The following is a 15,247-nucleotide window of genomic DNA, read 5'->3' as shown; positions in this document are numbered from 1 at the left end:
AAGTTGATATTAAATATAAATCTGGTATTTGTATAGTTCCAAAGCATATAATTTGTGACTTATTATATACTTCATATATGTTGTAAATATATGTTCCTTAAAACTTTGCGTATATCGATATTTGAAACTTCCATCTTCAAGAGGGAGTCTGAAGGAAGGTAGGAGTTGATGCACAGAAGGCTGATCAAATGGTACACAACAGGTATTTTAAAACAGTAGCATTGCCATAGCTTCCCACCTGAGTGAAATGAGGTCCCCCCTTCCTTATTTCTTCCCTAAGCTACTGAGTTTTGCTCTCCTGAAGCTGCCCCTCTGGGAACTACACTTTGTTATCGGCACTGAGATTTTCATCCCCAGGTTGGCATACCTGGGAAGCAAGGACAAGAGTGAGAAAGCACATATTTGTTTTGTGAAGTAAAAGAGGAGCCAATGTGAAAAGGGAGGTATCAATGCAAGTGGAAAACCATAAGTGGAATATCATTTGGACCATTTTAGGGACAAGTATTATATATGGAAGCTTGAAAAAGTATGAATTTGTATGTCATGTCCAACACTAAATTACAGTACAACCATAACTGAGAAGCAAGAACTGAGAAGCAAGATCCATCCCTGTGGTTGCAAATTGCAGTGCTTCATCTTTTCTTATGGCCGAGTAACATTCAATTGTGTATAAATGTACCACATGTTCTTCATCCAATCATGTATCGAAGTGCACTTTGGTTGTTTCCATGTCTTGGTCACCGTAAATAAAGCTGCAATGAACAAAGGGGTACACGTATCTTTACAGATACATGTTTTCAGATTCTTTTGGGTAGATACCCAGAAGAGGGATTGTTGGGTCACACGATAATTCTATTCTTAATTTTTTGAGGAAATGCCACACTGCCTTTCATAGCAGCTGTACCAATTTCCAGTCCTACCAGCAGTGTATGAGGGTTCCTTTTTCTCCACAGCCTCTTTAACATTTGTTATTACTTGTCTTGTTAATAGTCATTCTAACAGGTGTGAGGTGGTATCTCATTGTGGTTTTGATTTGCATTTCAAAAATAGCTAGTAACATTTTTTCAACATTTTTTCATGTATCTGTTGAGCATTTGTATGTCTTCTTGGGAGAAGTGTCTGTTCAGGTCCTCTGCTCATTTTTTAATTGGATTGTTTGGTTTTTCGTTGTTGTTGTTGTTGAATTGTATGAATTCTTTATATGTTTTGGAAATTAGCCCCTTATCAGAGGTTTTGTTTGCAAATATCTTCCCCCCTTCAGTTGGTTGCCTCTTTGCTTTGTCGATGGTTTCGTTTGCTGCACAGAAGATTTTTATTTTGATATAGTCCCATTCATTAATTTTTTTCTTTTACTTGGCTTGTCTATGAGGTCAAATTCATAAAATTTTCTCTGAACTCAAGGTCCATAAATTTAGTACCTGTGCTTTCTTCTGTGCAATTTATTGTTTCAGGTCTTATGTTTAGGTCTTTGATCCATTTTCAGTTAACTTTGGTATATGGTGACAGATAGCAGTTTAATTTTATTCTTTCACATATGTCTTTCCAATTTTCCCAGCATCATTTATTGAAGAGGCTTTCTTTACTTCATTGTATTCTTTTCGCTCCTTTGTCAAAAATTACATATATATATATATATATATATATATATATATATATATATATATATATATATGTAATAAACCCATATATATGAAATAAACCCATATATATATATATATATATATATATATATATATATATATATATATATATATATATGGGTTTATTTCTGGGTTCTCAATTCTATTCCACTGGTTACAAAAAACTGAAGAAGAGGCAATATCACCTAACTCATTTTATGAGGCCAACATTACTCTGATATCAAAACCTGGTAAAGATAACACACAAAAAAGAAAACTGCAAAGAGTATCTCTGATAAATACACATGCAAATATCCTAATCAAAATACTAGGAAATAGAATATAACAATACTTTGAAAAGATGCATCACACTTAAGTGGGGTTTATCCCAGGGGCACAAGGATGGTTCAACATACACAAATCGATCAATGTGATATACTACATAAACAAAATAAAGTATAAAAATCATATGATAATATCAATTGATGCAGAAAAAGCATTTGATAAAATGCAACATCTATTTATGATTAAAACACTTAATAAAGTGGTTATAACAGGCAAGTACCTCAACATAATAAAGGCCATATATGACAAACCCTCCATTAATATCATACTTAGTGGTGAAAATTTGAAAGCTTTTCCTCTAAAATGAGGAACAGGATGGGGATGGCCCCTGTAACCACTGTTATTCAACATAGTATTGGAAGTCCTAGCCAGAGCAATCGGGCAAGATGAAAAAATAAAAAACATCCAAATTGTCAACGAAGAAGTTAAATTGTCACTTTTTGCAGATATCATTATTCTTTATATAGGAAACTCTCAAGACTCCACCAAAAAGCTATTAGAAACAATAAACAAATATAGTAAAGTACAGGATACAAAAATCAATGTATAAAAATCCATTGCATTCCTATATACTAACAATGAAATTTCAGGAAAAGAAATGGAAAACAATTCCTTTTGCAATTGCAACAAAAACAATAAAATATCTAGGAATAGATTTAACAAAAGATGTGAAGGACCGATATACTGAAAATTATAAGACATTATTAATACAGGTTGAAGAAGACAGAAAGGGAAAGATATTGTTGGTTTATGGATTGGAAGAATCAACATAGTTAAAATGGCCATATTACCCAAAGCAATATACAGATTTAATGTAATCCCCATCAAAATCTCAATGTTATGTTTTTCAAGAAATAGAACAAAAAATCATCAGATTTATATGGAATCACAAAAGACCCCAAATAGCCAAAGCATCCAAAAGGGGTTAGGGGGGTGGGGAGGGAAAGGTTGGAGGTATCACACTGCCTGATTTCAATGTATACTATAAAGTTACAATAAATAAAACATCATGGTATTGGCAGAAAAACAGACACTCAGATGTGTGTTTTTTTTTGTTTGTTTTTTGTTTGTTTGTTTTAATTTACTTTGAATATTTCCAAGCAAGGCCAGGACTCTGAAGTTCATCTTAAGTTTCATCATTCCTATTGTCTAAGATTTTCCTTCTTCATATTCTGAATTCATTAAAGATAAATGCTGCAGCACAGAGAGTAGAAAAAAGTAACCAATTTATGTAATACTCAGAAAAGGATGGCCTGAAAGAAAAACAGAGCCAAAGGAAGGTGGTCAGGAGAATAGTATGAAAAGTAAGATGAGATAGTTCAAAGTTTAAATACACAATACCTAGGTTAACATAGGCTTCTTTTACTATGGGCCCGATGCTGCTTTTCAGGCTAAGATTGACTTCCTATGGGGTCACAGTTTGCCAGGCATTCGTGAGTAACATTTATGAAAGAATGTGTTAATTCACTAGGGTATGTATTTTGCTATGTATAATGGCGTAATGACAATGGCTACACAAGTGAGGCTTATTTATTAATGTCATTCACATAACATTCAGCAGAGAAGCACTCCTGGACTGTTTTGTTCTATAAATTAAGCCAGGAAGCAAGGTTCCTTCTTTGTTGTTATTCTACTACCTTCAGACAGTTTCCCTGTCTCTACGATATAAGATGGTTCACCAGGAAATCCCATCCCATGTTCTTTTTCCAAGTTACTGAAGGAGGAGGGGAAGCATACATATGTACCCTTTAAGGACAAGACCTGGGGTGGCACAAGTTATTGTAGCACATATTCCACTGGCCAGAACAGAGACACACAGCCAAAAGTAGATGCAAAGGACTGTAAATACATATTTTTTAAAGAAGGTCCAGCTATTGACCTAGAAAAATCTCTGACAGTTGATTTAACTGAGAGAAGATATTTCAAACACTCAGAGGAACTGGTGAAATGCAATAAGCACACTGGTGAAAAACAACAAGAATTTGCAGGAAATACTTGAGATTTTTTTCAGAAAATTTCTGAGCAGCTTCACAAAACAGATGAAATAGGACTACTCTACTGCTGCCTTTCAAAGTCTAAATCAGCAGGTAATGGTGAATTGAGTGTTCAGTAGCTTAAACAAAACGAACACAGGCTGATTGTTCCCATATGTGCCTATGCTACTGGGTGCCATAAAACAAAACCTCTTACGACTGGAAAATTGAATTATCCTAGGCTGAGGAAGCAGCTATACCAGTTTCATACCAACTTGGTGCCAAGATTGAATCCTGGCCCTATCATCCTCTAACTTCATAATTTGTCAAGCCAGTGACTTCTATAAATCTATTTTTATTAATCTGAAGAATTGGGATATTAACTACTGAGAAGAACTAGAATGAAGATTTGATAAATTAATACATATGGAAGAAACTAGTTATTAGGTTTTCAATAAGCATTAGCCAGACCAGAACTCCTGTTGTTATTAACTGGGGCAGTATTTATTTATTTTTACTTATCTGTTCTATTAACTTCTTATATGTTCATGGAATTAAAATCTTTGCAAAGTTAATCTACTGACAAATAAGAGTAGAGAATTATTACGGGTGCTTATCTGTTTCTTAGTTATTTGTCTTAATAGTTACTGAATGAAGTTGTTCTGTTTGACTTACAATAATAAAGCTCTAGAATTAGATTGTGCAAAACTTAAAGCTTTAAGAAGAAAAAACATTAAGCCTCAGTTAGTGGTGTATACACAAGAATAACCATGGATAGAATGTGGATTTTTAGGACTCAAACCCAACCTCTCCTACAAAAGCAAAATCCTGAGAACAACACCCTGTAACCAATATATTTTATAAGCTCTCTGGGTTTGTACACACTTGAAAGCTTGAGAAGTATTTGGCCTAGAGATGCAAATATGAAAAAGCTCATGATAAAGGCACATTAGCCCACAGGTAATATTAACAAACTTAAGGTAAAAGTCTATTTTCCTTGGCCTAATAATTAGAAAACACAATGTTTATTTTCCTGGTTAGGCACGTAGGTCCAAGTCGTGGCTTTCTAGAAAAACTGCTCTTTTCATAAATCACACCATCTTTTGCATCAGGCTTGCCCTTATTCGGGAAGATTACAGATTCTTACAGGATATTTGGGGGATTCACATATTATGAAACCTACTAGCAGACCTAGATATATGTATGGCTACAATATAAGATCATCAGTAATGTTCCGAGCACTCGCTGATTTACACATATTCCTTGTAATCCTTAAATGTCTGCAATGTAACCGTTATGATCCTCATATTATGATGAGATTACTGAGATTAACAGAGGCTAAGAAATTTACTTGGTGTTAGTGAGGCATGATGCAAATACAGGGTTATTACAGAGAAAAAGCAAAGCGAAATGAGGCCTTAAGTGACAAAAATTCTATCCCTAAGAAACAACAATCACTTTTTAACTCAATCTAACACTGGATGTAGAGTGGAAATTTGGGATTGTTTGTTTAGTAGCTTCTGTCCAAACGCAAAATTCTTGCACTGAGAAGTAATACAGTATAGGAGGAATGTGGACAGTTTTGCAGGTGTTTTCAGAATGTAAACTAATTGAATTGAAAATAACTTAAGTACAGAATGGCCTAAATTCCCTTCCCATGATGCTCTGGGTGGAGCTTTTGTCTATGTATGTTTGAGATTCCAGTCTAATATCTTCACTGCATTCAATAATCTTACAGAGTTTTTACTCTACCATAGAAAAATGAAACACTTTAGAAATGGAGGGTAATTGGAGGCTTCTTCTCAGAATCTCACAGTGAAAGTTGGCTTTTTTTTTTCTTTTCTACATTTCACAACATAGAAAGTTAAAATGTAATCTTCAATTGCAGGCATGGTATCTGCTCTCACAGACATATTGTTGATTATTGCCGACACAGAAGCAACATTCCGTAAGCACCAATGCTTTACAGACTCCCAGGATGTCACCATTGAATAGACTAGACCATGCAAATCTGAATCACAGGGACAGAGTGAGTAGCTGGTTTGCAATGACTAGGAAAAACTTATTAGAAAATTTGCAGATGTCATAGCTAGATCATCTAAATCCAGTGGTACTGCTGAGTTCCTAGAACAAAAGAAACTATGTTCTGCCATTTATAAACTAATGCCCTTAAAATATACTGAAATGTCTAAAGGTTTCAATCAGCGATCTGCAATTCCCCCAAAGAAACATCTTCTACAGAAATAAAATACATGTGAATCTAACTTTACATAAGGTTGAATAGAGAGATTCTTTCACACAACATCTCTTTAATTTTATTGGATATCTACTATGTACCAGAAAGAATTATAGGTGATTTTCATGTTATCTCTTATTTCAATGGAATCATGAAACAACCTCGATGGAACAAGTAACAGAAAAGGGAAATGAGACTCGAGCTACTTGAGTCATATACTAGTTAGTAACAAAGAAGGATTGGTAGTAGTTCTATTAAACTATACCATCAGCCACGATGGGGTATTTGTACATAGGACGCCTACTACAGATTTTCATTTTTTAGCAAAAGTGAATGGGAAAATTATAGCACACATTTTCCACGTCATTTTTTCTATAACTTTCAGTTTCTTTGAAACATCATCATCTATGCAACTAGTCAATGACTTGGAGAAATCTTCCTCTTTTCAAGAACACTGTAAATACAAAGAAAATGCATTCATTTTGGTTATCTATCTGAGGGAAGGCCAACAAAACTCTTTTCAAAATGACAGTTTAAAACTTGAGTGTCTTGACCTCAGCCTATGTTAATTCTTTGGCATCTCATCCACAACAAATTCTAGAAGCAGCTTGGCAGCAGAATGGTAGAGAATAGAGTCAATTCACTCTTGTGTCACTTAATAGCTACACGACCTTGGACAAGGTTTTAATTTCTCTGACCTTCATTTTCCACACCTGTACTGGGAGAATAATAATACCTCCTCAGGCAGTTGTGGTGACCTACTGACTAATATAAATAATGTAAATACGCATAGTAGGACATTAATAATACTAAATTTGAGTTCTCTATCATGCCCCACTCCTCTTAAAGAGTCATAAAACAATCAGTGGAAAAATAATTTTTAAAAAGTTGTTTTTGAATCTCAGACTTACATATTGGGTTATAAACCTTCATATTTTTTTTTTAATTTACAGACACACACACACACACACACAACCTCATTTAATTCTCCAAAGGCTAATATATTAAGAATCATTTCATCTTACCACAATATTAAGTAATCTCAACGTGGATGCTCCAACTTCATTTGGGATACTTCACATATAACGATCCTACATCTTGAAACCATCTCCAACCGACTCCCTAAATGAAATAAAACAAAAACTCTTGGGAACATGGAAAAAAAAAAAACTTAGTTTCTTCCAATAGTGTGTATCTCAAATTCCTCATGCCATTTTCCATCTGGCTGCCTTAGCTCTAATTCTGAAGGAAAAAGAAAAAGAAAAAGAAAAGGAAAAAGAAAATTGCACATGTATTTCCAGGCTACAGATTCAGAATCACATCTAATGTCCCTATCCCTGGTGACATTATTGCTTGCATTTTCAGACAATGAATAGCGTTATATTTGTTTTTGTAAATCAATGGATATTCTTAAATAGATATAAGAGAGCAAAAGTTAGGGTACAAACCAACTTGCACATCAAACTGAGTATTTTGAGTCAATCTGTTTCAAAATAAATGACTTAAATGTCAGTAATAGCATTTAGATAATGGGAAAAAGCATGAGAACAATCAAGTTATAGCAAGTGTGTCAGAGAAAGAAAAATAATCTGAATGTTACAGCTTTTCTTCTTTTAAGATGCTTTTCTTTTTTTAAGATGGATGGTGGATGTCTTTTTAAAAGATTAATGCATAAAATAAAAATATGATAAAGAAACATATTTATTCATTCATTACCTTTAATCACTTTAATTATTATGAAAAACATAGAACTTTTATATATATATATATGTTCCAGCCTTGACAATTTTGCACACTGAAACCTCATTCATAAATTTACCAGGTATTATGCTCTGTTGCAAAAATGTAGCAATTTTTAGGTCTCTCTCTCTCTCTCTCTCTCTCTCACACACACACACACACCCCTTATAAGTCAAATTTACTGTAAGAAATTGTATTGTAATCACATAAAATACAATGAAATCACATTTATTCACCAGCCCAGGTCTCTCCCTTTAATAGCTATGTTAGTTTCATTACAATAGAATCCTGTACAAAAAAATAATTAAATACAATCTTAGTTATGCAAATTACACTAATGAAACTACTGAAAGCCTGATTGTATGAAACGTCTCAAGCTTAAGGAGGCATGTCATAGTGATCAATTTTAAATTAGTCACTTTAGAACAAATTCTGTTGCTTCTCTCTCCTGATGGCTTCCTCGATTTCTATTTCTACAAAAAATAAGCATTACAATTGGGCTGGAAGACACAAGTAAGTCTTCCTTCCCAAAAACTAGATATGAGAATGAGCCCACCGGTCCATCCGATAATACTGACATCCCAAGTCTTGTTGATAAGTTTCAATTTAGGTACATTTTTTGAATAAAAAAAAGGCCACTCTCATTTCCCTCTCAATAGAGGCCAGGCAAGAATCTTATCAGTTTTTAAGCTATTGCTTCATAGCCCAAAACCTAGCTTGTATATTCTGCATGAAGATTATAGGGCTGGGTCTCTGCAAAACATATTTCTCTTTTGCCAGCTGGCTTCCTTTTAAGTTCTGCAAAAGAGGACACTGAAGAGAGGATGGTTTGGGGTTGGTGAGACAAGATTATGGGAGCAAGGCGCTTATGTGTTTATGCTTATTGGCTGCCACTGTTGCCTCTGCAATCATCCTTTACCCTGTTAGCAGAAATTAGTCTGTCTACAGATTTTTCAAGCCCTTCCAGAACCAACTCATTCTGACCTCTCAGAGGTGCCCATATCAGGATGCCCTTATCCATTTCGGACAGTTCTTGAGTTTGAGCTCTCTAAGGCCTCTCCACTGAGCTCCTAAGAGACCAACATTGGCTTCCTAGCACCGCTCCCAAGAAGTGTGGACCTCAGATCTACAGGATCCCTTTTCCAAGCTCCCAGTAACCCAATTCTTCCTTTTGTTCCCCAAGCACTAAGGGTCAAACTACTTCTGTGGCCATTATGCCTGTCTAACCTTTTCCATTCTCGTTCTACAACACTGGTGTGATCCGTCCTTTATATTACATTTTCTTGGTTAAACAACAGGTGTAAGCTTTTTGCTCATTGGACTCTGTTATAGAATGTATATTTTATTTTTAGATTGGAGGTGGGAATGGTGGAGAAAGAGAAGAAGAAGGAGAAGAAAGAATTTAACATTCTTTGAGATACTTTCCACTTATTATCTAAACTCCAAAAAAATCCTATGAAATGGGTATGGTTATGACAATTATTTATATTAATAAAAAGAATGATAACATTTATTAAGTTCCTAAAATGTGTTCATTTCTTTACATCTATCATTCCATTTAATATTCATAAACTTTCTGAAAAGTGACTGTACTGGACTGATTTTATGGATGGAGAAATGAGGTTGAAGTTAAATTTTAGACACCTAGTGAGCCATAGAACTATAATGTGACTATAGTCTGAGTCCCAATCCAAAGGAGCAAGTATACACACATTCAAATTATTGACAGATTTAATTATACAATACCAAAAATCACACTTATTACTATCACCACTAATCTCATCAGAAAATTCTTTAGGTATTATTGGGAAGTTATCGACCTTATGGTAACATACAGAAGATTTTCAAAATTTTAATTTTCACTGGAAAACTTAAATTTGAACACTGGCAACACATAGAAATCTAAAATAGCTGCTTTCCTTGAAGTGACATAGTCATTTTATTTTTGAGAAATATACACCAAATACCTAAGTCTCAACAACTCTAGTTTAACTGTCAGTCACCCTTTCACATTAAAATGGTGTTAAATGAAAAAGTCCTTAATTCAGCATTCAACCCAACCAACCACACAAATCCTTTTGCTTGAGACAACATCACACTTCAGTTTGCAGCCAAAGTACTTTATGCATACTCCACACTTCATGGCACAGACTATTAAAATATGTTTATTCAGAGTATGTTATAAAAATAATAATCTATACTACTTCATCAAGGACACTGTTAGGTAAACTTTTTTTTTTAACTTCAAATGTGATGGTTTAAAAATTACAATGACTACTGGTAACAGGTAGGTGTTACCACCTTGAATTGTGTTACGACTCCAATAATTTTATCTACTGTTGCCTTTGTATCATCAGTGAAACTGTCGATACAATGGGAAAGCAAGTAATATGTTGGCTGGAATCGTAAAATAGTTTTCACTCAGCAGACCTTCTAAAAGTATTTTAGGAACTACATGGTTCAAGGACCTAAACTTTGAAAGCTACTTATCAAATGGTGAGCTAAAAACAATAACTGAAAAGTTAGAGTACTTGAAAGAATTTCATTATGGAAGTCTTTGGGCCAGGGTGGAGATACCCCTCTCCTCTCTCAGTGACATCACTATGGTGAGCTACAATGGGTTTAAACTAAGATTACAAAAACTGGAGCTGGAAGGAAAGAAAGGCCTTGCCCCTGTCTGGAATCCTGCTGATCATTGATAATTACTTGTTAGGTTGTTAGCACAATTGTTTACCACATACCTGGGACTCTGTTGTCTCCTGCCCAACCAATGTCAGGAGTTCTGAGTTAGCTGAGGGAATAGGCCAAAGATGGAGAAAGATAGAGACTGAGAAAGAGACAGAAGACACACAGACTGACAAAGTAGAAGAAACAGATAAGGAGATAAACATATGTATTTATGGAAGGAGGGAAGTGTGGAGGGAGTGAGACAATAAGATTGAGGAACAGAGTCAGAGAGTTACAATGAGGGAGTGAGGGAAGAAAAGAAGTAATGGGTGGCAGAAAATGAAAGAATACCATTGCATTAGGTGTCAAAGAAAGCAAAGAGAAAGATATCTGACAGTTTTTGAATAGTCACAGTTACTAACACGATTTTCTTTTCTCCCTCATGAGAGGTTGATCGAATGTGGGTGTCTGTGGGTGTGTGCCTGTGTGTAGGATGAAGGGCTTTGCCCTGGCCTTCTGCCATGACCTGGAACCACATGACTGGTGATGGAGGGAGGGAGGGAGGCTCTGCCCTGGAAGAAGACAGCCCTTTGCAACTGCAGTAAGGAGGCGATGGTCATGGTGCTTGAAATGTATTGTCAGTACATTTACTTTGCCACTGGTAAGGCCTGGAGAAATTCAGCTCATATAAACAGAAAGAGACTTTAAATACCTATATATTTCCCCTACAACCATAATATTGCATGACTTCTTGTGTTTGAGATAGAACAAGCATCCACTGTTCCTAATTTGAACTTCCACTGGTCCTTTCTACCACATAATACTCATGTTCAGATTCTTAAACACACTGTAAAGGTCCACTTTGCATTTAAACACAAAATCAAAAACGACTAATTCCTAAATCTTCATACAATTATTGTAAAATTATTGTAAGGAAAGACACAATGCTATATGCATTGTAATTAAACAACTGAAGCAACAGGTTAGAAAATTACATGACTGTGTCACTATCAGTGTATTACAGTTTGTGCTCACATTGAATGAGATGAGCCTGTGGAAAGTGGTGAAGATGATTGGGACTCATATCAATCAACAACAAGAACATGAGCGTTCTGGGCTGCTGTTCTTCATTATGGGAATAAATAGTGACCTGGCATGCACCTCTGGGGACAGCACAGGCTCTCTGAGGCTGTATTTGACACTGGGTGGAGAGGGGGCAAAAAGGGCTGGGAGCAGAGAAGGGCTACCAGGGCCAGCTATTACGACGCCAAGCAGGAAGCTGAGCTCCTATGTACACTTGCTGACTCTGGTGAGTTTTTCATACTTTCAAACCAGACCTTGATTTTTATTAAAGTGACAGGCTTTTGTCTTGACAGTAGCGCTGTGGGGACAGAGCCAGAAGTGCAGTTTCCAGGCTCTTGGCCTCACGTGGAAAGGTGCTCACTCGGGTATTAAATGGCCATCAACTGTGGCTAGTTGGCCATCAGCTGTAACCAGTGAGCCATTGGCCACTAATACAACTGCTGCGGCTACGCTAGCGGGGAATGGGGGCCAGCAAGAAGATGGTGGCTGAGCTAGCAAGCGGCAGAGTGTGGATTGCAGATTGCAGAGAGGCAGATTGCAGCTAGTAAGTGAGATTGTTTGGCAGAGACAGTGGATGGCAAGTTGTGGATAGTGTGGCTCCTGCTTCCTGTGTCTCCAACCCAGCCGCCAGCGAGACTGTAGTGGTATGACTCCTCTATCTGTGGCTCCGTGGGTGTTCCTTTTTGGCCTCACCATGTCCTGCGTTCTTATGTGGGGAGCGGGAGGAGAGACCCCGCAGGCTACCCTGCACGACAAGCACTGTTTCTTTATAAAAGAAAGTGGTAGAATCACAGTGGTATTTCCCAATCTATTCTGCATAATGTTTGTATACCACAAGATCTTAAAGAAAGTCATGTAGAGCTACATCCTACATGCTTTCTTCTCTTTTTTTTAGATTCACAGCATTCATAATCAGTAAAGGTTATGAAGATCCAACAATAATTTTGTTTCTAGAAAATGTTTAACTAAATTGTTTGACCACAGAATCTCCTTCCCTTCTGTTCGTTCACATTGTCATCTCTTGGGATGATAGCATTACTGTGGAACACAGTTTGAGAAATGGTGAACTCATCTCTCTCTAAAACCCATTAGGCTCCAGGATGCCATAATTTCAAACAGAAGAACGGTTTAATATAGTAGGACCGAGTGGCAGAATAGGGAATTGTCCCTTGAAATAGTTCTAGCTGCTTCTGCATCTCAGGTGTTTGGAGTAAGCAAACTCAGGAGCTAGGTGGTTGAGAGCCATGGAAAATGGCCTATGATTCAGATTCTGGATGCAGTGAGCATCACATTACTGTGTCTGAAGTACTCCCTGGGAGGTACTATTTACTTACCACCACTTCATTTTTAGGTCAATGAGCACACTGATCTTTTGGAAAGATCAGGAAAGGAAAGGAGGATCACAGGAATTAGCTCCCTGCCCCACATGCGGCAAGATGCCAAATGCAACATGCAAACTTATGCAAGTAAAACTTGGCAGGATTAAGGAGCTTTACCTTGGAGGAGAGACAGAATGAAAATGCCGTGCATGAAGTAAACATTAATGTTTAATTTTATGGATCTGTTCCTCTTTTGAGCACAGCATTCCCTAGATTCTCCTAAACTTTATGATTCTTGTTTGATCCTCATCTGTCTTTCACAGGTGAGGCTTCCCAATTCCAGGTGGTAGCCATAAAGTCCATACTTAGAGATCTCCCACCATCCCCAATCTGTAGACTATGAATTCTGAACATATACAAGTACAGTGGCTTCTGGTTTCAGGATGTAAAACATTTCTTCATTTTGTTTTTGTTTTTGTTGTTGTTTTGATTGTTTATGTCACTTTATATGAAAAAACAAAAACAGAATCATCATAAAAGAGGTGGATCTGAGAAAATGAATTTTACCCAGATTTTCACATTTAGTGGGAAATTCACAGATTACTTTGCCCTGGAACGTCCACTTACCACTACAAACCAAATCTCCCCAATGTGAACAGAAATGAAGACAATCATTTATTAAGCACTTTCTATGTTCTACGCCATGTACTAAGTTCTTTAATCATAACACTTTAATGCCCATAACAAGTCTATGAGGTTGGTACTGTTATCATGTTCATTTTATCAATGGAAAAACTGAAACTCCGAGTAGTTTTATAACCTTTCTCACAGGCTCACTGCTTTTAAGTGGCATATTTTGTAATCAAGTTAAGTTTGTCTGAAACCAAAAGTTAAATTCTTAATGATGTCATGCCATTGCTAATTATTTTTGACACAATGCAATAGTAGCAAAAAACAAACAAACCAACAAACAAACAACAACAATAAAAAACAAAAAACATAATGAAGGAGCATGTCATGGAATCTGAACTCTCTGCATCTAATCTGAGCTGTATTCTGAGCGCCACAGATGTGCCTAAGCATTGCAGTGGGATTGACCTCTGTTGGTAGAGCTGAGGAAAACCTAAAAGTAATGTTTAATGGTGACCCTGCAATGAAAAGCCAAACTATATTATGGACAAAGCATCCATCCAAAAGATCCAGACAAGAAGAAATGGCAGCAGGGGGAGCCTAGAAAGATCTCCTGAGGTATTGGAGAGAGAGGTGCAGACAGTTTTTATAGAATGCCTACAGCTTCTCCTTGGTGAGGAAAACGTTTTTAAAAATACCAAGTTGGATCTGGCAGGATCTACAGTCCTCCAGGAAATGGCATGTCCCTCACCACACAGTACCATGAGGCTCCTATGTTTCAGAAAGGCTGAACTGCTGTGAGATGCACTGCAAAGGATGAGAGAGGAGGGGAGAGAGGTGAGGGAAGGGGAGAGGATAAAGAAACTGGGAGAGAGAAGTTAGATGGAGCAACTAAATCCAAGTGAGGGACACTCAAACAGAGAGGATGGGAAGGCCTCAGAAACTCAGCTCTCAATAATCAGTAATGGGAGGCTGAGATAAGAACCATCACAAAGCAAAGGGAAAGAGCAGGGACTGGGACATGAAACAAGGTTCTGGCTAGACATTTGCTGAATCCCGTGCTGGACCTTGACCTTTCCAGCATGCAAGCCCCATGGCCTCGGTGGCTGCCCATCGCCCTACTTGTGTGCTCATGTGCATGAGCCCCTGTGTGTCTCATCAGGCCAGCAAGGTTTGCTGAGTCCATCTGTTGCATAAGTTTGGAAATCACTGGAATGGAAAATAGAAACAAACCCATGAAACTGGCGCCGGGATACTGAAAGATTACTGAAAGAGAAAAACAGAGAAACAGTCCCAACATGAGAAGATAGGAAGAAGAAGAAAAGAAAAGAAAAGCTCCTTCTGGCAAACCATCGTATTTTATTGTCACTTGAGGCTAATAAAGTGGATGAAGGTACTGGGAAGGAAATGGGCTTCAGCAAAAAATGATATAGATCATAGGTGAAATACTATTAGAATAATTCAACTACTGTACACACATGGGACTAGAAGGTTAGAAGTATTAAAGAGTAGAAGATGTGGACAAAAGAAAAGAGACATCTAGGCAGGAGAACCAAGGTGGCCAAAAAAAGGCATCAAGAAACCAGGAATTAAATTCCCTCATCATTTATATGCATATTCTCTCTCTCTCTCTCT

The 15,247-nt window shown here is 36.8% G+C and overlaps 1 protein-coding gene across 4 annotated transcripts in view; it reads right to left on the bottom strand.

Moving 5' to 3' along the window:
- Positions 1-15,247, bottom strand: part of LINGO2 (leucine rich repeat and Ig domain containing 2) — a 1,139,090-nt gene that overhangs the window by 896,364 nt on the left and 227,479 nt on the right. For all 4 annotated transcript variants that reach the window (XM_074330289.1, XM_019736291.2, XM_019736290.2 and 1 more), the window contains exon 2: positions 7,199-7,295. The gene's annotated coding sequence lies outside the window, so the exon portion shown is untranslated. The remainder of the gene's footprint in view (positions 1-7,198; positions 7,296-15,247) is intronic.

Source organism: Rhinolophus sinicus, linkage group LG04 (genome assembly GCF_036562045.2).
Source record: "Rhinolophus sinicus isolate RSC01 linkage group LG04, ASM3656204v1, whole genome shotgun sequence".
Taxonomy (NCBI): Eukaryota; Metazoa; Chordata; class Mammalia; order Chiroptera; family Rhinolophidae; genus Rhinolophus; species Rhinolophus sinicus.
The sequence above is the reverse complement of the archived record's forward strand: the minus strand, read 5'-3'. Positions and strand labels throughout refer to the sequence as shown.